Below are 24227 nucleotides of genomic sequence, written 5' to 3' on the forward strand. Positions count from 1 at the left end.
ATATATACATTTGGTAGCGTAGAATTTGTACTGATCCATAGCATAACATAATCATGTCATTTTGTCATAAATTTATCATGTCATAAGCGTGTACAGCATAGAAACAACCCCCCCCCACAGATGGTGCAATTTCGTTGTGTTTCTATTTCACTCTACCTTGAAGTTTTTACAATTTTGCAGTACATTATATGATACCTTACATAGTACCAGTGAAGAATACAACGTGTCCCGCAAAAACAAGTCCTCCAACAGCTAAGTTAATGGATAAATAAAAGAGCTATGATTTCTTAAAAGTGAGGAGGAAAAAACAAAAATTAAAAAGAAAAGGACTGCGTCCAAACAGGTTAAATATGTATAAGGGGAGTGGAGGCCTCGATGGCGGACTTGCCCGGGGTGTAGCCTCCAGTTGGCATTTTGCTTCTGAGTAAAATGGAAGTTCATGCAATTTAAGTATGTTAATGTACAGTTATAAAAATTCTGTGATAAATTCCCATCCAGGAAAAGAATAATAGTTGTTGTGTATTCTGGCCTCAGGCCCAGGTGACTGTGCTAAATTGGGGGGTATTTTGGGTTCTGACATCAGTCCAGAGTCTTTGGGCCCTAGTCCAGGAGCGCGGCGTGTCATCTAATATACATACACTCTTAACTTCTATCATGTGAATGGTAAGAAGATGAAAGTGAAAGCAGAATAGACCGGAGGGGGAAGAGACGAGAAATCAGACTGAGCAGAGAGAGCTGACACGGAAAGGATCTCAGGTAGAAGAAAGGGTTAACACCCCATACAACAAAGACTGTCAGTGACAGGAAAGCTGAAAGAGGGGCGAACGGAAGACCTCTGAACACCCAACACTCAAAATGCTGCCAAGTAGCTCCAGATATGACACCCCACAAGGAGGGTTCAACTTTGAGAACTGTCTCAGGTAAAGTCTTCGACCTGAAAAGTTACTTTTTTCATCCACTATGGGTGATGTGGACCTTCACAGCGGTCACTGACCACCAGTGGGGGAGCACAGACAGGGCATGGATGAGGGGTAGGCAAAGTAGGTGACTGTCTAGAGCGCCACTGATGGAGGGACATACGGTAGTTTATATTTGCCTTTAAATTTCTTTTTAAAGCTAATCAGTTGCAGCGTCTTGTAATAGAGACTCATAATGCTTACATATCACATATGTGTTCGGCAGAGGAAGCGTGTGTAATACTGGTTATATTCAGGGTCTCGCCTACAAACCCTCCATTACTGAGCTGACCAAGAAAGTGACGCCATAAGGACAAACCAGGGCACATTTGACTGATAATGCTGCCACTGTCGTGGAACTTTACACTTACCAAAGGTTTCACTTTCTCTGCACACACAAAATGTCCACCGGCCGATGTATGGTAATGGCGGCTGCTGCCGTACCCTTTATACATGGACCATGGACAATCCGAATACACTGATGTCAGGCTAGCTCTATTGGGTTCATTCCTATCAATCTTGTCATGGAATACTTTTGCTGATGCCAGATTTGCTGTTTTTTATTTTTTCTGGATCACTAGGTAAAGGAATTTCACTATATATATATATTAGTATGAGGGTTGTGCTAAAAGTAATGCAAAAGTGGTCATAACTTCTCTATTAACTGCTGTAGATCATTCAAATTACACATGTACTTGGAGTGACTCTTCCTTTATACAAATTTGCTACTCAATATAGTCTCCATTAAAAGTGATGCATTTGCGCCATGTACCGCTCGCTGATGATGGTACGGCTTTGTTCCAGAAAATCAAGGAGAATGACGCCCTTGTCATCCCAAAAAACAGTCACCATGATTTTCTGTGCTGATCACTGACTCTTGAATTTCTTACGCCTTGGAGAAGAGGTGTGCCGCCATTACATGGAGCGATTGTTCGTTTCCGGATCATAAAGATACGCCCATGTTTCATCCCCTGTCACCAGATCGGAAAAAAACATCTCTTCATTGGCTTTGAACGCTTCAAGGAGATCAGAGCAGACTTCCATCCTTGGAATCCATTATTCACCAGCAAGGAAGAAAAATATTCTAAACCACCTGTATAGAGAAAGAGTCACTCCAACTACATGTGTGATTTCATTACAGCAGTTAATAAAGAAGTTATGACCACTTTTGCATTACTTTTAGTACGGCCCTCATAGCCCCCGTGTGTCTGTGTATGTATGTATGTATGTATATGTGTATACACTAGTAATTGTTAGGACATTATAATACCAGTGTTTCTGGTGGTGTAATGCGCCACTTACTGATATACTATAGTGAGAGGGATTGGAGTTGTAAGTGCCCTGCTGCTGCTTTAGGACCTGTGATGACATCACTGTCGTTGCGCCTCTATGGTGTTTGATAGATAATAGATAGCTCTGCTACATGCATGTCACACACATACACAGCTCTGCTACATGCACGTCCCACACAAACACAGCTCTGCTACATGCACATCACACATACCACACACAGCTCTACTACTTGCACGTCACACACACACAAATCTCTGCTACATGCACGTCATACACACATAGCTCTGCTACATGTAGGTTACACACACACGCAGCTCTGCTACACGCACGTCATACACATGCAGCTCTGCTACACGCATTTCACACACACAGCTCTGATACCTGCACGTCATACACACAGCTCTGTTACATGCAGGTCAAACACAAACACAGTTCTGTTACATGCACGTCAAACACACAGGTCTGCTGCATGCACATCACACACACACACACACACACTCAGGTCTGCTACATGTACATGACATACAGCTCTGCTACATACAATCATCTCATACAACAGAGATCACAATCAGCACAGCAGAATCCTGCACACACTGATCACCTCCTGGTCATGTAATCCCGGACTCCTCCCATACAGGTGACTGATGACATAAAGTTTACATCATCACAGATCTTGTAAGCACATGGCTGCTGTCAGACTCCGCATGTTTTAGGATCTGTAATGACGTGACTGTTATGTGATCAGGGGCGGAGCATGTAATTTACTCACGGGCGAATATGTGGTCATTAGTATTTTTGAGATTTATAGTGGGGATTCAGAAATAGGAATGTTGTAGGCAAATGACCTTCAGGGCTTCGATTGTTATCATGGGGGTAATCTCAGACCCTGAAGTATTTGATATCCCAAAACTGAGATCTTAATTTATTTTTGGGTCCTTTTTAGTAATATCTGTTTCTGGGAAAGCTGGATGATGAAGTTTGGCTATAACTATGGTTGGATTGACACTGACTAGTCATGTAGTGATAGACAAGATTGCCATTCAAGACTCTAGGAAAGTTGTGTGATCCTTGTGAGATCTGTAATAGAGACCGTATGATTGTCACATGCAGCTCAAGGAGTTGTATTGACAGGGAATTTTTGGTTTATAGGCTATTGGGAAGGTTGGATTAAAATAAATTTAGCTGAAATTGTAGGCAACATTGATACCCAGCTGTCCTGAATGGAAAACTGACTTATACTGTCAAAAGTCCCTCTGTATCATATAGCGCTGCATAGCTAGGCAGAATTGGTATTAAATCACAATGGGGGCTGTAACATAGATTATATTGGTTGTCACCCAACTTTACCAAAAATAGATGAAAAGTCACAGTAAGGGCTAGTTCACATGGGTGTCATTTTGACCCCGAGTTAGCTGCGCTAAAAAAAATGTCTAACTCAGCCACAAATCGGATGAACCAAGAATACCCACGACCAAGTCGTAGCTTTTCTTTGCGATTTTGTCATCCATTCAGACAGCTGGTTGCGGTGAAATAACACTGCTGCCCCGAAATTGCTAGTTCATTACTTTAAGTGCCTCACTAGAGGTACCTGTCATTGTTTAGCAGCGCTCCCCCTCCCTTTTTGGATGACTCCCCATAGACTGCCACATGTCCTATTATTTAGTGCACCAAGAATGTTCGGCGTTGAAATAACGTACCTATGTTCTATCTTTTGACGTGCAATTTTTTAGGTTTGTCAAAAAATCCTTTGCCTGAATGAACCCATAGGAAATCATTGGTTCTAATAGACACAATTCTTTGGACTGCCTACATCTCGTCAAAATGACGCCCGTGTGAAAGAACCCTAGGGCTGGGCGCACACTTGCTGTGTGGACGAGTTGCTCACAAAAGGTTCAAGTGCAACTTGCAACAGACACCACATGGACACCTGTATGTGTGCTGGCCCATACACTGACTGCCCGCACATTGCATGTTCTAATACTTGTCCATGATGCAGACAAGAATATGAAATGCAAGTTTTTCAAGCGGGCCAGAGGCTAAATTGGCCCATGTGCTATCCATGAATTAACACAGACATCACACGGACCTAAATGTGCCTTGAGTCGTCCTTCTCTGACTATTTCTAGAAAAACTGGTGGACAACCAATATTCCTATTAGATCTTCTGGGTGCTGCTTTCCAAAACTCCCAAGTGGCAAATCTGCCAACTTCATCCCACTACTGCATTGTTGATTAGGTAGGCAGATTAGCCAATCAGGAGTCTAGGAAAGCTATAGCCGCAATCATAATATCACTCCGATAAATATACATAAGATGTTCAGTCACTTTATAAATCCCTTCCTTTCATGCTCTTGTACTGATCATGTTCTCTTCTCTATTCACATCTATAAAGCTAAATATTGAATTCTGCCAATTTCCTGTGATCAGAGAGCAGTGCTTTGTGGGAGTTTACTGGTCATTGTCTGATGATGGGATGTAGCCAAACTGTTGTCACTTTCCAAGGGCAACCAGTAGAACTTTGCAATAACCTACAGACATGAATGGAGATTATAAAATATATACGTTATAAAACCTGAGCATCACTTCCTTGTGTCCTGTGTACATCCTCAGAAACAGCTCCATAGAGGCAAATGCGTCAGCTCTTGGTCTCAAACCACCGAAAGCTCGTAAGACGGGGACCACCATTGCCGGGATCGTATACGCGGTAGGATGGAGCGGCAGGGGTTGAGTTGCCCATTGACTGAGGCTGTTGTCTAACTGACCTGTGGTTGGTTCTATAGGATGGCGTTGTCCTAGGAGCAGACAGAAGAGCCACCGATGACATGGTTGTGGCAGATAAAAACTGTGCCAAGATCCACTACATCTCCGACAACATATAGTAAGTATGACATGAGGGTGGGCCATTGTTCACAGATATCCCGCCTATGGTAGGACGCCACATAAATATCAGTAAGAGTCCCTGAGCTTAGACCCCCAATAACTCCCAGAAAGACGGGATTCATGGCCCTCCGAATCTGAGATTGTCTGCTTCTGAGGGTCCCACTGCCCTAAAAGGGGCCTGTCTGAGATTTGGACAAATCCCCCACATTGGGTGACAGAGGCAAAGGATCTAACCTACTAGGGGATATGTATTGGGTGGGCTACCTTTACAGCCCCGATGGTAATGCCAGCATTTACATGAAATACATGACCCCCTATTTCCTCTTTGCCCTTAGTTGTTGTGGAGCTGGAGTAGTCGCCAATGCTGAATATGTGACCCAACTATTATCCTCCAACCTAGCGGTTCATGCTATGACCACAGGAAGACCCCCTCGTGTGTGCACTGCAACTCGAATGCTAAAGCAGCTGCTGTTCAGGTGAGTACGAGGTGTAGCAAGAATAGTCAGTAATGGAGATAATAGATGGGAGTAGGCAGGTGACCAGAAAACTCAGCTGTATTACCTTCAAAATGTCTGACAATGGTTGTAACTTGTTTCAAGTTATAAAAGGAAAAACAGCTCTGAAGCACAAACTGCTGTCTGTGAAGTGCTGTGCAAGACTATGAGAGAGCTAGTGCTCCTGTATCTGTCCAGAATATATATCTGCCATGATATAAAAATCATGCTTGGTGTATAAAGGTTGCTGTTGTGTGTTCCCTCTCAGATATCAAGGTCACATTGGAGCATCGATCATCATAGGGGGGTTTGATGTGCGTGGCCCCCATATTACCAGCATCTACCCTCATGGATCCACGGACGTCATTCCCTACACGGCTTTAGGTGAGACTCATGATGATCTGTATATCATATCTTAAAGGGAAGGTGTCATCGGATAATGACCTATTGTATGAATCAAGATTTTACAATTGCAATCACATTTATTCAACCCTCATGCTGGGGGTGTTTTCAGCGACTGCGACAGGGAGACCGGTCAGGGTTGATGGAAAGCTGAATGGAGCAAAGTTTAAGAGATATTCTTAATGAAAACCTGATCCGGAGTGCAAGGAACCTCAGACTGGGCAGAAGGTTCACCTTCCAACAAGACAATGACCCCAAGTACACAGCCAGGACAACACTGGGGTGGCTTAGGGACAACTCTGTGAATGTTCTTGAGTGGCTCATCCAGAACCCGGACTTGAAGCCAATTGAAAAACTCTGCAGAGACCTGAAAATGGCTGTCCACAGACGGCCCCCATCTAACCCGACAGAGCTTGAAAGAATGTGCAGTGAAGAATGGCAGAAAATCCCCAAATTGGGGGGGTGCAAACTGTGTGGCATCATACCAAGAAGACCGGAGGCTGGAATCACTACCAAAGGTGTTGCAACTGAGTGCTGAGTACAGGGTGTGAATACTTATGTCAGTGCAAAATGTTAGTTTATTATTTTTTAAAAATTCACAAAGATTTCTAACATGTTATTCTCACTTTGTCGTTATGGAGTACTGAGTGTAGAATGATGGGGAAATGTGACTTTTTTTTTATTTGCTCAAGGCCACAACTTAACAAAATATGAAAAAAGTGAAAGGGTCTGAAGACTTTCCAAACACATTGGAAATGAACATCATAGACCGGCCTCCATGAAGGACATTTATGCCATGGGTCTTGCAGATGCATAATCACAGCAAGGGCTCTGTGTTGACTGTCAGCTGAGCTCTCGCTGTAATGGCCAGGATCAGAGACAACTCCGATCCTGGTCATTTAATTCTCTAGATGCTGTTGTCAGTAGCAACCATCGGCCTCCCGCAAATGCAATCACAGGATGCTAATGGGTAGCTATGACAGTCAGAGGCGTAGGAAAGACCTCCAGGCATATCACTATTGTATGCCCATTAGGCGACGTCTTCAGCACAGCTTATTACATTGCTTTGCAGTTTTAGATTCACAGCATAGTAACTTGCCTAGTGGGACTAAATAACTGAAGGTAAACGGGGGGGTCCAAGTTATATTTTTTCAGTAAAAGTATGTTCCCCATGCAGAAAAATTAATAAATAGTCAGATACTCACCTCGGCGTGCACCCGCTCTGTCCCACGCCAGTGCTCGCTCCTCTGCTGCTCTGTATATTCACAAGCGCAGTCCCGCCCGGTTTACGAGACGTCACATGTGATCGCACAATTGCTTTGGGGCAGTGTAAAAAAGCAATTGCACATTGCATTCAGGGCTTATTCACACCAGCGTATATTGGCCGCAGTTTTCACAACCAGCCGATATACGCTACCATCTGATGCATTGGATTGCAATGCATCAGATCACATAGGCGTATTCCTGCGGCATAAAAGTGCCCGGCTGGCAAATATAGTGTTGGGTGCTTTTACGCTGGGCAGGAAGGATAGTCCTAGAACTATCTTTCCAGCCGGAATACGTTGGCCGCCGCATAGATTCTTATGGGAGCCTATGACAGTGCCGGAGAAGGGAGGTGGGAGGGAGTTTAGCGCGTGACTGCCAAACTTCCTTTCCCTTCTCTCCTCCTCTCTGTTTGCAATGGGAGGGGGCGAGACAGGTATGGAGCTAAGATGCGGACAAGACCATTGCAAACAGCCGGAGGGGAGGAGAGTGGCAGAGAGACGGTGAGGGGTAGGTAAGGCATTGCGGCCTAAGCGTATATGCGCTAGGCCTGGGGCGTCTGAACAGGCGCACAAACGTTACATTTGCAACGATCGCAGCATCTGTGGGGTTAAACATTATAGAGTGATTAGATGAGCAAGTCCTCATCATTTCACTACTTTTTTGTAACAACCTCAATCCGACCCCACTTCAAACAGCTCTAGCTTTGATTAGAAGCTACCGACATGCTGTTGGTGTTATTTTAAAGCCAGTAATCTTAGTCTTAAAATGACACCAAAAGCTTGTGGGTAGCCCTGATAGAACTGGAGCTACAGACGTAAATAGAACAAGCCCGTCCTAAACTGCTGGGGGTTAAATTGTTCTTGTTTGTTTTTTGCAAACAGCTGAAAGTTTGTAGATTTAGCAAATAAATCTAATTTGCAATGGGGGCTGAATATTTGCCATTGCAATAGTATGTTAAATATATATTTTTTTTAGAATTTTGGGTGATTTTTTTTTTTTCGATGTCACCATCTACATTTCAAAAAAAATAATCGGCCTATGTAAACAGGTAGTCATTCATCTATGAACAACTGCCTATTTACTCGGAATGGAGACGGGAGGCCGAAGAGATCTCTAGCACGCTCTGTCTCCATTCAATGAGCGATTATTGCTCCTGTGTGAAAGCACATACCGTATATACCAGCGTATAAGACGACTTTTGAACCCCGAAAAATCTGCTCTGAAGTCGGGGGTCGTCTTATACGCCGGTAATACAAAAAAAAAAAGTGTCAAAAAAAAAAAATCAGTACTCACCTCCCCTGGCGTTCTGTCGCGCTCCGGCATGCTGTCGCTCCCTCCTGGTCCCCGGCAGAGCATTGCTTTCTGGACGCAGGGCTTGAAATCCCCGCCTCCAGAAAGCTAATACTGTGATTGGCTAAAACACACGTGGCTTCAGCCAATCACACTATTCAATGACATCATTGAATGGCTGTGGTTGGCTGAAGGCGCACGTGTGTTAGCAATCACACCCATTCAATGATGTCATTGAATAGTGTGATTGGCTGAAGCCACGTGTGTTTTAGCCAATCACAGCCATTCAATGATGCCATTGAATGGCTGTAACTGGCTGACGGCGTGTGTATTAGCTTTCTGGAGGCGGGGATTTCAAGCCCCGCATTCAGAAAGCAATGCTCTGCCGGGGACCAGGAGGGAGCGACAGCCTGCAGCTGCGCCGCAGAACGCTGGGGGAGGTGAGTAATGATTTTTTTTTTCTCCACTGTATTACCGGCATATAAGGTGAAAGTTGGGGGGGTCGTCTTATACGCCCCGTCGCCTTATACGCCGGTATATATGGTAAGCAATGATCATTGGAATGACTGTTGGGCACATAACTGCTTGACATTTGTCCTGTGCACTAACACAGGAGCCACCAACAGGGGCGCCAACACAAGATCCACCATTCACAGTGCAGCTCACCTCGTCCCTCTTCCTGCACATAGATCACAAAGCACACCCACAACACCCTCCCATGGACGTTAATGGGTCAGCTCGTGTCTATTGTGTATGTGGTCCATGTGGCTGCTGTAAAACATCTCCCTAAATGCTGTTAAAAAGGTTTTCGGAGATTTAAAAGGATGACAGAGACGATAAAAGTGTAAAATAAAGAAAAAAGCAATACACTCCTTTACAATGGCGTCCTCTGTTTAGCGGCGCCGCTCTCTGCCCTGCTCGACTGATCCCGGAAGTTACTGCAGCGGCCACTATCATATATTAGTAAAAAATATATAGGTGATACATTCCCTTTAGTGGAAGAATGTTCATAAGTGAATATTCAGATGACGGCCAGGACGTAGTGGTCCACCTCATCTGTTCTGTCTATGAAACCAGCAGGCCCAGTCTAGAAATGTGTCTTTTATCGGATCCGTCTGCAGAGATCCCCAGGACCTTCCAGAGATCTTCCTAGAGAAAACAGATACAAAAGAGGGACTGAATTCGCACGCTGTGAATAAGCCTTCATACAAGGGCTGTCTCTTTTAATGAGTCATGCACATATATTAGCTGGACTCCATCAGGATGAGTATTAAATCTCTGGATGTAAACAATGATGTTTATATTTACTGACAGCAAGCAATTATTTTGAAAATTGCCTTTTTTAAAATGAAACCTGTAACCTGATTGGTTGTTATGAGCAAATGCATCATTTTCATTGTGCACCAATTTTGATACATCTCCCTTGCTGATTCCAGGATCCGGTGCAAGCGCAGCCATCGCCATCTTAGAAGATCGAAACCCAATATGCAGGTATGTGTGTAGTATAGGTAAGTGTGTATGTTGTACTGTGTCACCTATACAGGCAAACCTCTAAGAGCTATGCTATGGCTAAGGCCTCCCTCACATTAGCATATTTGTGGCGGTGTGATGTGCGTGTTAATCAACAGACAGCACATGGCCCCATTATAGGTCTACGGGGCTATGCACATTTACGGTTTTTCACATGGACCGATGGTCTGCGCGAAAAAAGTTATGGCCTTTCCTAACAATGTTTGTTTCACGGATGAGAAATAGGATTCATCAATGTATGTCACTGGGCTGCCACCGTGTAAATTGGGCAGCACACAGACTGCTTTCTGTGTGCCGTCCGATGCAAGTTTCGCCCAAGCCTGTTAGGTGATAATCACGCTCACAGCTAGTGTGCACACAGCCTACAACAAAGCTTCCGCAATCTAGATACACTGTATATTGGAAATTACATTGTTAGCAACTGTATACATTTGTTACCCGTATAACCAATAGCATCGTCAGTCGAATTCAGGTTCCTTTAGTTAGAGAATTAGGTCTCCCTCACACAGGCATTTGCAGAAACGCAGCATTCTTCAACGCTGCGTTTACCGCAGTTTCAGCAGGGTTGTCATGCATTTTTGACAACATTTTGGCTGCATTTTCAGCACTAGCAAAAGCTCCTCTGTCGACGATGACAAGTGCCCGGCAGCCTGCCCGGAGCTCCGGAGAGCAGCGGCTGGGACCCGGACGGCGCCTGCTAGGTGAAGATTTGTTTTTTAGGTATTGCAGCTAGCACTTGCATGTAGACCTATCTAAAAACATGGTACCAAATTGTGCCACATTTTAAGCAGCACTAAAACCGCTGCCCATTCATTTCAATGAGCAACGCAGGGCTGAAAACGGCCAAAGATAGAACATGAATCACTCTCAAAGTGCAGCGTTGAAGACGTTTCTTTTTGTCTCTTGTGTGAGAACCCCCATTGAGATAAACGGAAGCGCTGTACAGCGTTGAGCGCAGCGCTGAAAAAAGGCATCGCTAAACGCTGTACAAAAACGCCTGTGTGAAGGAGGCCTTAAGAGGGGCGAAAACTGCTGTGATGGTCCGTCACACTTTCTAGCAGCTCCTGAGGTCGGTCCATTCATAGAATACAGGCTGTCATAAATAGCACCTGTATTCTGATCATGTCACCAAGAGGAAGCAAAGTGCAATGTGCTGTTTTTGCAGTCCCTTAAAATAAAAAAGTGCCCCCTTCTGTCAAGATATTATTATTCCTTTCCATCAGTGGCAACTAATATGGTCACCAGGGACCGGCACTCAGCTTTCTCAGACTCCTGGATGCCAAAACTGCCTCAATAGCGGGTGCTCAGCTGTTGGATAACAGCCTGGTACCTTTTCAAACAGCGGGGATCAGAGAAACCTTCGAATCCCGTTGTTTAACCCTTTACATGTTGTGGTCAGTGTGACCGTGGCAGGTAGAATGCTGAACCCCAAAATGATTGTGCCAATTTCCAACCCACACATGCATGTCTTTTGATTGGTTCTTCCTCTTATTGGTAATCTGCATTTCATTTGCACTGCATCGGACTCCACCGTTCACTAACACGGTTCCACAATGATAGCGTCAGCCATGGAATGCACTGTCAAACAGCTCCATGCATGTGTAATAGCAGAAGGAGGCCACTTCAAGTACGATTTTCTTACATCAGACAATAGCGGGCACACGGAACTTAGAAAGATGCAGAAAGTGGATTTCTGCTTCTCAGATGCTCTTTTTCAACTTTGTAATTGGGTTCTACTCTCTATTCCTTACAGTGGCCACAACATAAAATTAAATTCCATGTACCAGGGCCCCCAGGGGTCCGTGCACCATACCATTGTGTAGCGCTACCATGCCTTTCTATTTAAGTATGCTATTGTAGGACAACAGTATTGAGATATAGCGCTGGATCTGTCTTTTTCACTACACTCTATATAACATACAGCACATATCATAAGCTGCATTAGTGACTGCTGGCGGAATTTTCATTTGAATAGGAATTTACATCATCTATATATATAAAGACGAAAGCCCTCACTGACTCACTCACTCACTGACTCACTGACTCACTGACTGACTGACTGACTCGCCAAAAGTTCTCCAACTTCCCGATGTCGTAGAAACATGAAATTTGGCGCAAGCATAGATTATCTCAAAAATAGGAAAAGTAATTGGGTCCCAACTCCATTATTCAATTCTAGCGCAAAAGAATTGGCGTTGAAATTTAACGTACATAATCTAAATCTCTCACTTCTCAATGTCATAGAAACGTGAAATTTGGCACGAGCATTGATTATGTCATAAATAGGAAAAGTTAATGGGTCCCAACTCGATTATTCAATTCTATGCGCAAAAGAATTAGCGTCCAAATTTTACGTACGGAATGTAATTTTCTCACTTTCCGGTGTCATAGAAACGGGAAATTTGGCACGAGCATCGATGATGTCATAAATAGGAAAAGCTAATGGGTTCCAACTCCATTATTCAATTCTATGCGCAAAAGAATTAGCATCCAAATTTTACGTGCGGAATGTAATTTCTTCACTTTCCGGTGTCATAGAAACAGGAAATTTGGCACAAGCATTGATTATGTCATAAATAGGAAAAGCGAATGGGTCCCAACTCCATTATTCAATTCTATGCGCAGAAGAATTAGCGTCCAAATTTTACGTACGGAATGTAATTTTCTGACTTTCCGGTGTCATAGAAACGTGAAATTTGGCACGAAATAAATAGAAAAAGTTCATAGGTCCCAACTCGATTATTCAATTCTAGCGCAAAACAATTGGCGTCGAAATTTTACGTGCGGAATGTAATTTTCTCACTTTCCGGTGTCATAGAAACGGGAAATTTGGCACGAGCATTGATTATGTCATAAATAGGAAAAGCTAATGGGTCCCAACTCGATTATTCAATTCTAAGCGCAAAAGAATTAGTGTCCAAATTCTATGTACGTAATCTAATTCTCTCACTTCCTGATGTCATTTTATATAAAGGAAACGTCGCATGGTTGCCTCCATGTGGTGTTTCCTGGGTAACGCAGAGAACTATGCAAAATGGTGAACATATGTTTTTCCTCAGTATCTCTAAAGTAACCACGACTTCATAAGATTTTCCGTGTGAACACCAGATAAACACCAGTACCAAATTAACTCGGGCGAAGCCAGCTATATCAGCTAGTAGTCTATATGGCGCAGATTTTTCCATATGCAGAATTGAAAAGTGCGTCATGGGAAAAAAAAAGATGTGACATGACTTTTCTTGAGGAGCGTAGTATCTGCTTCAGGTTATCCGCACACATATTAGCATAATGGAATGGAGATAATGCAAACACGGATTCTCAGCAGCTCTAATGGAAATGTGCACTTGAATCGCCACGATTTCCATTGAAATCCGTATCAGATTTTCCCTCTGTGTGATCATAGCCGCCATATACTGGGGCAGTATGGGCTCCTGGGATTTTCCTATTCAGACGGTAAGATTTAATTTACTCTCCTTCCACTTTATCAGCTGGAGGAAGCAAAGCAGCTGGTGACAGACTCCATAACGGCGGGCATCCTGTGCGACCTCGGATCGGGCAGTGGAGTGGATCTATGTGTCATTACGCGAGAAGGGGCCCAGGTATTCAGGGGTTACACACAAACCGAGACCAAGGGACCAAGGTAAGATAATAATATATTGATAATGCAACATGGCCATACATATTTGTAGGTGGATCCAAAGATCGGGTGTAATGGCTTCCCAGGTCATCAGTTATCGAGTGTATAAAGGGGTTATGCCAAGATTACAAGTTATCCCCCATCTACTTGTTGATTGGTGGGGGTCTCACCCAAGATTCCTGCCAATTTTGAGAATGAGGGTCCTGTGTCCCTCATTGTCCTCACTGCAGGGTTAAGACTTAATGAAGCGCTGGTCGTGCAAGCGCCCTGAAGCTGCATTGACTTTCAATGGGACTGCAGAGATAGCTACTCACTTGCTGCTTGGCTATTTGAAAGCATGCTCACCCAGCGCTCTATTCATTTTGACATCACCGCAAGGGAGAGAAGTGACCCCCGCAGTGACAGGCAGAGTTAGACCCCCACCCCCTTGAGATGCTTGCCAAAGGTGAGACCCCCACAGATCAGCAAGTTCTACCCTATCCTGTGAGTAGGGTATAACTTGTAGTCTTGGTTCAAATGTATAGTGAAAAGTTTTACCACTCTCTTATATTTTTTGCATTTCAAACCTTCACCCATTTAGTGATCTCTGCTTGCTTGCTTGCTGTGAATGGAAGCATTCAGTTTACACATAAGTGTGAAAACCCATCTAGCAATGAGAGAGCTCTGATACACTATGACAAGCCCCACATCTCTTTCAGTAGAACATTAAGAATGTAAGCAATGCAAGTTCCATTCACTGACAGTAAGCAGAAATCTTGAAAATGATGGGAAAGTGTATATATGTAAGCTACAGAACTATCTCCGTTCTATGCCGTTCTGAAAGAGACTATAACTTGTTTCGATCTGGTGGAAGAGACTGTTCAACTAATGTACACGGAATAACCAAAAAAGGGGGTCACCTCATACCAATCCACAAACCATCAGCTTCATGCCTACTAATCATACCGAATGCTACAAAACCTGCTTCTGCCGCCAAATAAAACATGGAACCGCTTTGCCATACAGAAGACAATGCTACCAATGCCTGCTGGACTGCGCTTGTCATAACCGTACGGTACATTATCTGCTCCTCCGCGGGGCGGCCATATGCTCTGATTCTCATCATCAACGCAGCGATGATTTATAGTATGTGTCAATTTTTCTCTAATAAAAAATCTCAAAACTGGAGTCATGAGAAGACTGTGTATGGAAAAATAGAGGAGTCAGACCGTTCATGCGCTCATGATGTAAGTACGGGGAAATTCCTCTCGGCTACATCTGGTAGTCAGGAGCAGGGAGATTTTAAATTACCCTGGTAAGCTGCGGCTTTTGCGCATGCTTCTGTCATCTTTGCGACGAGGACGCATGCGCAGAAGCCGGGGTAAGGTCCATGAGTAAATCTGGGCGCCGTTGGTACGTAATTTCATCTCCCCTCACGGATATGATCCATGAGGGGAGATGAAACATAAACTTTTTTAAAACTTTTTTTTAAACTTTAAATGATTACTGTTATCCATTGGGTAACAGCGATCATGTGACCAGGAACCGCATACAGCGGTAATCGGTGATATCTCTCTGCTCCGGCTACACATGCAAGTCAGGAGTAAAGGGATTTTACATTTTCCGGGGCGCAAGCCCTTCTGAGCACGCGGCCGATGTATGACATCAGGGGCGTATGCACAGAGAACGACGTCAGGTCCTGAAAGGAACAGATCACCGCGAGACATCGCGGAGGATGGGGGTGACTATTTTCATCTCAACTCATGGATCCGATCAATGAGGGGAGGTGAAACTTTAACTTTATTTAACTTTTTCGCGATCACCGTTATCCGTAGGATAGCGCCTGTCAAGGATGCAATCTTTTTATTGACAGTTAATGCAAATGTCAATAGGACTTTGTTAAAAACGCATTGCACAAAAATCGCAAGTTTGTGCTTTGCGATTTTTGTGCAATGCCTTTTTAACAAAGTCCTATTGACATTTGCGTTAATAAAATGCAGCGATATCGCGATCACAAGTGTGAAGGCACCCGAAAAGTTTTCCCCATGCTCCTTTCTGAGTGAGCGCTGTCATTCCTCCATAACAGACCCTCTAAGTGTACCAACCATGCATAACCCCACCCCAGTCAGAGTACCGCCATGGTGATGATCAGCTGACCGATGAATGTTCATTCATGTAATACAATTAGATCCGCAATCCAAACCGCTCATAGGGAAGCATGAGCGTCCGCAGCTGAGTTAAAGCATGCAGATTTGTTTGGCAGATCTTTTGGTGTGGAAAACAAATCTCAGCACGCTCCATTTTAGTGCGGATTCCATGCGGACGGCTTACAGTGAAGTCAATGGAAGCCGTCCGATTCGCGGCCCATCCGCTATTAAATTGGCAGATGGACCGTGGACTCCGCAGCAAAGCAGGAGTTTGAAAAAAAACAAAACTCTACTGCGCATGTGCTCTGGCCGGCACGTATGCACACATCCGCAGTAGAGAAAAAAGAAGACCCGGACAGGTACACAGGGTCCTCGGGCAGGGGCGGATTCCGCTGCGGGCTCCCGCATGTGGAATCCGACCCGCATGTGGACATGAGAACTACGGCCTCATGCACACAGCAGGTCAGAATTTCCGCCTGTGGAATCTCGCACACAATCCGGCCCTGATCGCGGCGGTTCACCCTGCATACCTGTGTGCAGGTGGCCTTCTTCGCCTGCTTCTGCGCGAACCTGTCTTCTTTCAGTTTCACTGTACTGCAGATGGTTCGCACGGTTCGACTACGGACATGGGCAGTACAGATTTTTTTTAAACTCCTGCTGTTCCCGCGGATCAGTGGCTTCCATTGACTTCAACGGTAGCCGTCCGCGCCGGAGGATTGCTCCTTTACTGAAGTGATTTTTGTGAGAAAAAACCGCCTCGCACCGGCGTAAAAATGCACGCTGGCGAGTAATGGTACCAAAATGGTACCAAAAAAACTACAGCTTGTCATGCAAAAAGCTAGCCTATGCACGGCCCCATCCAGGGATAATAAGAAAGGTCTCAGTCTTTGGCCTAATGCACACAGACAAACACGGATTCTGCATAGGGAATCCCGCATGGAATCCGCCCGTGCCCGCGGCCAGCAACCCTGCGTACCTGTCTTCTTTTTCTGTACGGCGGATGGTCCGCAATGGCCCGCCGTCGGACATGCACAGTACAGTGTTTTTAAACTCCTGCCTTTTCCGCAGAATCCGCGGCTTGTCAATTGCGGACGGACCGCGGGTTGGACTACTTCCATTGACTTCAATGATGATTGCAGAATGGCTGTGGGACGGACGGCTTCCAATGGACATCGTCAGTGCATAGCCCGCACAAAATCGCAGCATGCTGCGATGTCTTCTCCATGAGTGGAAAATCGCAATCAATTTCTGCTCGTGGGCAGGAATTCGCGTTTTTACATTGCATGCTATGGGGCTGGATTTACTGCGGAGTCCAGAGGCGGAATCCTGCTCCGGACTCCGCAATGCAAATCTGTCCGTGGACAGGAGCCCTTATACCGCATACTGAACACTAAAAAAAACGGAAGAGTTTATGTGTCCTTTCATTGTATTCCCCCCAAAATGAATAAAGGATCTACAGTTATGTACCCCAAAATGGTTACAATAAAAAGAACAGCCCGCCACGCAACGAACGAGTCCTCATACGGCTGTGCTCACTGGAAAAAAAAAACTTACGGCTTTTGAAAAGCAGTGAGTACGATGCCCCAAAATTGTTGCACCCTCAAGGGTTCCTTCACACGGGCGTATTTGTATGTGTGCAATATGTAGAGGATAGAACCCGTTGATTTCAAAGGGTTCGTTCACATTTCCGTATTTGGTGCACGTATTGCGGTCTTGCAAAAACGCAGCATGCCCTATTCCTGCGCACTAAAGGTCCCTATAGAAGCGGAATGCAGGTGGAAAAGTACAATAAAATACTCAGATAACCGTGTACAAAAAGCATAATGTGTTCCGCAAAAAAGGCTGTGCGCAGGCGCGTGCAAACGCATGCGCTCACGTGAAGGAGCCCTAAGGGGTTAAGCAGAAAAATCATATACATTACATTTAATTTTTTAAAAAGTCATCCTCCACAATATTTTTCACTGCTGCCGCCCTTTTCCTAAGCACCCCATAGTCAGTAACCGTGGCAACGCAGCGGGAACAGCTAGAGCTTTTCTTATTGTTTTGTACAATAAAGTATATTGAATAAAAAAAAAATTTCCCGCCGCTATTGGCCTGACCGAATTGCCACCCCGTTACCTAGGTAACCACAGGCTGCAAGCGGCCGGATGCTTCAATTCAAAGCGAGACTGAGCTGAGAAGACACGGAGTGTGGCGCAGCAGAAAGGTACAATCTGGGGCGGAGGGCTTCCTAGTGGGACTACTGCTCCCAGCCTGTCTTGGTCGCTCTGTCTCGCCGGTGACATGGCTGCCTGACGGCTATTGTGTTGTAGCGAACGTTTACAAATCTCCAGGTGAAATGGGGGGCAAAGGCAATTTGCAGCTTTGGGGAGGTTTTGTTTTCCCGGCGTTCATCATGCAGTAAACAGTGACTTCTGTGGGGTCTGAGCGGGTGCGGTGGGGTTACATGGGGTCTGAGCGGGTGGGCTGTGGGGTTACATGCGGTCCGAGCGGGTGGGCTGTGGGTTACATGGGATCCTAGTGGGTGCGGTGGGGTTACGTCTTGGCGGACATGCTCTACTCTTGTTTACGTTCCCGGGTTATTATCAATGTCTCATGTTTTTTTTTACCATAACAACCAGCACTTTTTCTCCGGGTAATTAGGCCGCCTGCAGACGGGCGGGTCGGATCCGGTGGTGAGAATTCTCGCCGCGGGACCCGACCCGAGCGCCTGCAGAGAGGAGCGCGTACTTACCCGAGCCCGGCGGCCCCGGCTGTTTCATGTGCCGGCTGCCGGGATGCGCAGACCGGAGCCGGCGGCCGGGTGAGTGGCGCTTCTGTGGGGGCTCGCAGAGCCCCGCACAGAAATAGGACATGCCGCGGTTTGCATAGGAGTGCGTATTGTAATGCACTCCTATGCAGATTTTGTGGCGGGAAATCCCGCCGCGGGAGGCAGAGAGGGGGCGGGAGCTCAGTTCCGCTCCCGGCTCTTCCATCCTCCCCCCTTCTGCAGACAAGGACTCCGTATATCGGCTCGGCCTGAAAACCGAGCCGATATACAGTCGTCTAAATCGGGGTCCCCAACCACCGGGGCCGGTTAGGTGTCTAGCGCCGGTCTGCGGCACCGCCGGGAACTTTTGCTCTACACACAAGCTCTCGGGCCGAATCCGGCCCGCTGCCTTGTGTTAGAGGCTCGCAGCGTGCCGACGCCGCTCACCGCTGAAGGGATTAGCAGCGGGGGCGCCGCAGCTCCCCGCTGGTCATCGTGCTGATCCCGGCGCACACTAACGTGTGCAGCCCGAAACGCTTCCTCACCGAGTCCCCTGCTCATTAGTTCCACAGGAGAAGACTTCGGGAGGAAGCGTTCCGGGCTGCACACTGAGGACAGGGCAAGCAGAGAGAGAGCGATGCTGACAGCAAGGAGGAGGTAAGTATATGGGTTGGGGGGCTGCCTATTACAGGTTGGGGGCTGCCTATTACGGGGGGGGGGGGGGGGGAGGGGTGGCTGCCTATTACTGGGGGGGGGGGGCAGCTTATTGCAGGGCAAGGGGCTGCCTATTACTGGGGGGGGTGGGGGCTGCCTATTACTGGGGGGGAGGGCTGCCTATTACTGGGGGGGGGGGGTGGGGGCTGCCTATTACTGGGGGGGGGGGGTGGGGGCTGCCTATTACTGGGGGGGGGGGGTGGGGGCTGCCTATTACTGGGGGGGGGGGGTGGGGGCTGCCTATTACTGGGGGGGGGGTGGGGGCTGCCTATTACTGGGGGGTGGGGGCTGCCTATTACTGGGGGGGGGGGGCTGCCTATTACTGGGGGGGGGAGGGGCTGCCTATTACTGGGGGGGGAGGGGCTGCCTATTGGGGGGGAGGGGCTGCCTATTGGGGGGGAGGGGCTGCCTATTGGGGGGGGAGGGGCTGCCTATTGGGGGGGGGAGGGGCTGCCTATTGGGGGGGGGAGGGGCTGCCTATTGGGGGGGGGGAGGGGCTGCCTATTGGGGGGGGGGAGGGGCTGCCTATTGGGGGGGGGAGGGGCTGCCTATTGGGGGGGGGAGGGGCTGCCTATTGGGGGGGGGGAGGGGCTACCTATTGGGGGGGGGGCTGCCTATTACCGGGGGGGGGGGGGGGAAAGGGCTGCCTATTACCGGGGGGGGGGGGGGGAAGGGCTGCCTATTACCGGGGGGGGGGGGGAAAGGGCTGCCTATTACCGGGGGGGGGGGGGGGGAAAGGGCTGCCTATTACCGGGGGGGGGGGGGGGAAAGGGCTGCCTATTACCGGGGGGGGGGGGGGGGGGAAAGGGCTGCCTATTACCGGGGGGGGGGGGGGGGGAAAGGGCTGCCTATTACCGGGGGGGGGGGGGGGGGGAAGGGCTGCCTATTACCGGGGGGGGGGGGGGGAAAGGGCTGCCTATTACCGGGGGGGGGGGGAAAGGGCTGCCTATTACCGGGGGGGGGGGGGGAAAGGGCTGCCTATTACCGGGGGGGGGGGGAAAGGGCTGCCTATTACCGGGGGGGGGGGAAAGGGCTGCCTATTACCGGGGGGGGGGGGGGAAGGGGCTGCCTATTACCGGGGGGGGGGGGGGAAAGGGCTGCCTATTACCGGGGGGGGGGGGGGGAAAGGGCTGCCTATTACCGGGGGGGGGGGGGGGGGGGGGAAAGGGCTGCCTATTACCGGGGGGGGGGGGGGGGGGGAGAAAGGGCTGCCTATTACCGGGGGGGGGGGGGGGGGGAGAAAGGGCTGCCTATTACCGGGGGGGGGGGAGAAAGGGCTGCCTATTACCGGGGGGGGGGTGGGGGGGGAGAAAGGGCTGCCTATTGGGGGGTGGGGGGGGAGAAAGGGCTGCCTATTACCGGGGGGGGGGGAGAAAGGGCTGCCTATTACCGGGGGGGGGGGGGGAAAGGGCTGCCTATTACCGGGGGGGGGGGGGGGGAAAGGGCTGCCTATTACCGGGGGGGGGGGGAGAAAGGGCTGCCTATTACCGGGGGGGGGGGAGAAAGGGCTGCCTATTACCGGGGGGGGGGGGGGGGGAGAAAGGGCTGCCTATTACCGGGGGGGGGGGGAGAAAGGGCTGCCTATTACCAGGGGGGGGGGGGGGAGAAAGGGCTGCCTATTACCGGGGGGGGGGGGGGGGGGAGAAAGGGCTGCCTATTTCCGGGGGGGGGGGGGGGGGAGAAAGGGCTGCCTATTACCGGGGGGGGGGGGGGGGGAGAAAGGGCTGCCTATTACCGGGGGGGGGGGGAGAAAGGGCTGCCTATTACCGGGGGGGGGGGGGAGAAAGGGCTGCCTATTACCGGGGGGGGGGGGGGGGGGGGGGAGAAAGGGCTGCCTATTACCGGGGGGGGGGGGGAGAAAGGGCTGCCTATTACCGGGGGGGGGGGGGGGGGGGGAGAAAGGGCTGCCTATTACCGGGGGGGGGGGGGGGGAGAAAGGGCTGCCTATTACCGGGGGGGGGGAAGGGCTGCCTATTACCGGGGGGGGGGGAAGGGCTGCCTATTACCGGGGGGGGGGGAAGGGCTGCCTATTACCGGGGGGGGGAAAGGGCTGCCTATTACCGGGGGGGGGAAAGGGCTGCCTATTACCGGGGGGGGGAAGGGCTGCCTATTACCGGGGGGGGGGGGGGGGGGGAAGGGCTGCCTATTACCGGGGGGGGGGGGAAGGGCTGCCTATTACCGGGGGGGGGGGGAAAGGGCTGCCTATTACCGGGGGGGGGGGGGAAAGGGCTGCCTATTACCGGGGGGGGGGGGGAAGGGCTGCCTATTACCGGGGGGGGGGGGGGGGGGAAAGGGCTGCCTATTACCGGGGGGGGGGGGGGGGAAAGGGCTGCCTATTACCGGGGGGGGGGGGGGGAAAGGGCTGCCTATTACCGGGGGGGGGGGGGGGGGGGAAAGGGCTGCCTATTACCGGGGGGGGGGGGGGGGCTGCCTATTACCGGGGGGGGGGGGGGGCTGCCTATTACCGGGGGGGGGGGGGGGGGGGGCTGCCTATTACCGGGGGGGGGGGGGGAAGGGCTGCCTATTACCGGGGGGGGGGGGGGAAGGGCTGCCTATTACCGGGGGGGGGGGGGAGGGGCTGCCTATTACCGGGGGGGGGGAAAGGGCTGCCTATTACCGGGGGGGGGGGAAAGGGCTGCCTATTACCGGGGGGGGGGGGGGGGGAAGGGCTGCCTATTACCGGGGGGGGGGGGGGGGAAGGGCTGCCTATTACCGGGGGGGGGGGGAAGGGCTGCCTATTACCGGGGGGGGGGGGGGGGGGAGGGCTGCCTATTACCGGGGGGGGGGGGGGGGAAGGGGCTGCCTATTTCTGGGGGTGGGAGCTACTTATTACAGAGGGAGGGGCTGCTAATTACTGAGGGGTGGGGGCTGTCTATTTACTGGGGGGGAGATATGCTGCCCTATGTGTGTGCTGGGAGGGGGGGAAAAATGGTCTTGCTTGAAGCTGGTGCCAAAAAGGTTGGGGACCACTGGTCTAAATACAGGTAGTCCCCGACTTGGGAACAGGTTCCGTTCCAGGAGCCTGTTCGCAAGTCCATTTTGTTCGCATGTCCGAACAAATGGTAGTATGGAGCGGGATCGCGGGTGGATCCCGCTCCATACAACGTCGGGTGCCAGCTGTTCTTACAGCGGGCACCCGGCGGCAGCAGTTCCGAGGAGCCGCGCCGCTTGTCAGAACTGTTAACACTTTAAATACCGCTCTGACAGCGGTATTTAGAGTGTTAACAGTTCTGACGAGCAGCTCGTCGGAACTGCTGCCGCCGGGTGCCCGCTGTAAGAAACAGCTGGCACCCGACGTTCAGGAGGCCCGTACAGCGTCCCATGATGAGATCGCGGGACGCTGTGCGGTTGCTAGGCAGCCGGGGACCTCCTGAAAGGCCCCAGGGCTGCCTATGCAGAGTGCCCATCAAGCGCCCTGCATAGACAGCCCTAGGGCCTTTCAGAAGGCCCCCGGCTGCTTAGCAACCGCAGTGTCCTGTGATCTGACCGGACAGGCTTGATAAAAGCCTGCCCGCTCCCTGCACAGTATGATGTACTGCCATAGCAGAACAGATAGTTCGTATGTAGCGAAATTCGTAACTGGAATGTTCGCAAGTCGGGGACTATCTGTAAGCCCTTAGTGTTTTGTTGTTTTTTTTTTCTTTTTTTCTGGGAGACGGGGTGAGTTAGTGCATTTTTGGCGTTCTTTATTTATTTAATTGTTTTGTTTTTTTTTCAAACGCCGTTCACCGTGTACGGTAAATAATGCACTACTTTGATAGATCGGACTTTTACATACGTGGCGTTACAAATGTTGTGTTTCTTTCTTCTTTTTTTTTTTTTTTTTTTTTTCCTTTTAGGATTTAGAATTTTTTTCCATTATTATTGATATGGCAAAAGGGGTGATTAAACTTTTTTTTTTTTAACAATAAAATTTTATTGCTTTTTATATTCTTTTTGTGAGATGTCCTTTAGTTTGTTAGTACCATTTTGGAATACAGGGACCAGCGCGTACTCGCCCGCGGCTCCGGCTGTTTGATGTGCCGGCTTGCCGCAGACCGGCAGCGGGTGAGTGACATTTCAGAAATGGAGCGTGCCGCGACTTGTTTGCCGTGTGAGATTTCGCGCTGCCAAATCGCAGCCTTCTGCATAGGATTGCGTTTTGTTAACGCAATCCTATGCAGGCTGCTAGCGGTGGAAATTCCACGGAAGACAGAAGACAGGGTGACCAAAAACGATGCATTTCTGGCGTTCATTATTAATTTTTTTTTTTTTTTTCCTGTCTTTTCTCAGGTGATGTTCACTGTGCGGGGTAAATAATACATTGCTTTGGGATAAAAACTAGTGATGCTTTGATCGCTCCTACAGTATGATGTAATGCCACAGCAGTGCATCATACGGTGATCTGAAAGGCAGTCTTTCAAGCCACCCCATGGGGACGGCGTGATGGGCAGTCTAATATGGCCTTTGGGCATTTCAGTCGAGGGGACTGCCATGACACCTGTACAGCTCCCTGCAACAGCAGTATTTAAAGCGTTAATGGTGCAGATCAGCCGCACGGCTAGTGCCCGTGCTGTATGAAGAGGTCGCCCCGTTATCTCTCTTCATACATACCCCAACCCCCGTGGGACATAACTGTATATCCTATAGCAGGAAGGGGTTATTAATGAAAACTGCATTTTGGTTACTCAGGGCATCTGCTCCATTTTTGCTTAGCATCAATTTTTATCTTTTTTATTTTTTTTTTATTTTTATACATTACATTTTTCTCTGGACCAAGAGTACCCTCTGACCAGCAGGTGTCGCTCTGCACACACTAGATTAACAATCAAGATGCTGTATATTAGCGGACTTCTGTTACTGCAGGACTATAACTCCTGGCAGTAGTCCATTCAATATCTCCCCCTAGTTA

At 48.9% G+C, this 24227-nt stretch overlaps 1 pseudogene; it reads left to right on the forward strand.

Annotated features, from left to right (window-relative positions):
• The first annotated feature begins 694 nt into the window (after positions 1-694).
• The window catches only part of LOC136580437 (proteasome subunit beta type-7-like), a 29220-nt pseudogene continuing 5687 nt past the window's right edge, over positions 695-24227 (forward strand).

The sequence above is a fragment of the Eleutherodactylus coqui genome, chromosome 10, assembly GCF_035609145.1.
Source record: "Eleutherodactylus coqui strain aEleCoq1 chromosome 10, aEleCoq1.hap1, whole genome shotgun sequence".
Lineage (NCBI taxonomy): Eukaryota > Metazoa > Chordata > Amphibia > Anura > Eleutherodactylidae > Eleutherodactylus > Eleutherodactylus coqui.